This window comes from Panonychus citri, unplaced genomic scaffold, assembly GCF_014898815.1.
Source record: "Panonychus citri isolate SS breed McGregor unplaced genomic scaffold, ASM1489881v1 Contig00028, whole genome shotgun sequence".
Taxonomy (NCBI): domain Eukaryota; kingdom Metazoa; phylum Arthropoda; class Arachnida; order Trombidiformes; family Tetranychidae; genus Panonychus; species Panonychus citri.
In genome coordinates, this window is record NW_026515433.1 from 10,839 (window position 1) to 12,500 (window position 1,662).

The 1,662-nt window shown below is 40.1% G+C and overlaps 1 non-coding gene across 1 annotated transcript in view; it reads right to left on the minus strand.

The window, feature by feature from the left end:
* Nucleotides 1-1,649: 1,649 nt before the first annotated feature.
* Nucleotides 1,650-1,662, minus strand: part of LOC128397354 (small subunit ribosomal RNA) — a 2,164-nt gene continuing 2,151 nt past the window's right edge. Inside the window, exon 1 of the ribosomal RNA XR_008326919.1 lies at nt 1,650-1,662. This exon is cut by the window's right edge and continues 2,151 nt beyond it. This is a non-coding gene — a ribosomal RNA (small subunit ribosomal RNA).

A 1,662-nucleotide genomic window follows, 5' to 3' on the forward strand; every position in this document is an offset into this window, starting at 1 on the left:
CATATGAAACAAGCCACAGTGCACAAGAGAAGCTGAATTCTCCTCTTAGCTACACTTCGTGGTTCTATCCGTTTCACTACAAGCGGTTTCACGTCCTTTTGAACTCTCTCTTCAAAGTACTTTGCAACTTTCCCTCACGGTACTTGTTTGCTATCGATATTACCATCGTATTTAGTCTTGGGAGGAGTTTACCTCCCAATTTGGATTGCACTCTCAAGCAATCTGACTCTATCCGCGGTACAAGTTAATAATTGACATTTCAATTATCAGAATCTGCTACCGGCCTAGAACCGTCTTTGGGTAAAGAGCCCTTGTCAGAGGGACTTACAGATCTGATTGAAAGCATCATAACTTTAACCATTACGCAGCACCGCTTTCCACCTTTCGATGGAAAACCTTTGCGCCGGACTCATCCCTTTCACTCGCCGTTACTAAGGGAATCTCGTTTGATTTCTTTTCCACCGCTGAATAATATGCTTAAATTCGGCGGGTAACCTCACCTGATCTGAGATCAGTTAAGAGGTTTGAAAGATCCAAACTATTGCTTGATAATGGAGAGGATACATGCGCTACTAACAAGTTATATATATGTTATATGGTATTACAACAAGAAACCAACAGACTATAATTCACCTTTATGTAACAAACGAGATCCTTTATAATGAGAAGCCTTTTCTTCGGGTCATGTTAATCCGCTGTTCGACTTGAGCGTCGGCAGATTGACCAGCATTCTCAGGTATCCCCTGCCAGTGAAATATATTCCAACATCCCTGTTCTGTGGCTGTTGATGTATTTAACAATACACAACCACCATGCACCATCTATAAACTCCTTACTAGGCTTGTATCCAGTTGACCAAGCCAGGATTAAAATATTACGAAGCCGTATGTGAACTAAGTCATAGCAGAGTAGTAGAAACCATTGCATAGACCATCCGGTCATCCTATACATGATAGACAGAGCCCTTGTCTATCTATGTGATAGTTAGTAATTTAATCTTCTCAACTCTCAGACAGATGTGACTTCAGAATAAACTGAAAGCCGCAATGTGCGAAGTTCAAGTGCTCGGCGTATCTTGCGATTCGCACCGGTTATCGTAGCTAGCCGTTCTTCATCGATTGGTAATTGAGTGATCCACCGCTTGTAGGTGTATCGTGCCCGTGGGACTTTTTATCAATCTTAAGTCTGCTCAAGCAAAGACAATTCAAGTACTGTCGTATTAATCTACATGATTATGGATAAAGATATATCACATCTTCGAAAAGATGCCAGGAGTCCACTTCAACAAGTCGCACATGACACCACTATAAATAGTAAATGACTATGTGAACAAGAGAAGCTTATCCCTCTTTAAACCTTGCATCCCAAGTTAATGGGCTACTAGAAGGTACCAGCACACTAGCAGATTGACAATATACATGAATGTCAAGTTTCGTCTACGGATAATTATGGCTATCTTTGGATAACCTAGCACTCATGCTTTTACACATGAATGTCTAACCATGCAAGCATGGATTTTATTTGGGTTTGATAAAACTTTACTGCTATCAAAGTTAATCTATGCTTCTCTTATAGTCCTATAAATAAGATCTACGAAGAGGAGATAAACAACAAGATATACAATATCGTTGATATCAATGGGGTTTTGTTAATGATCCTTCC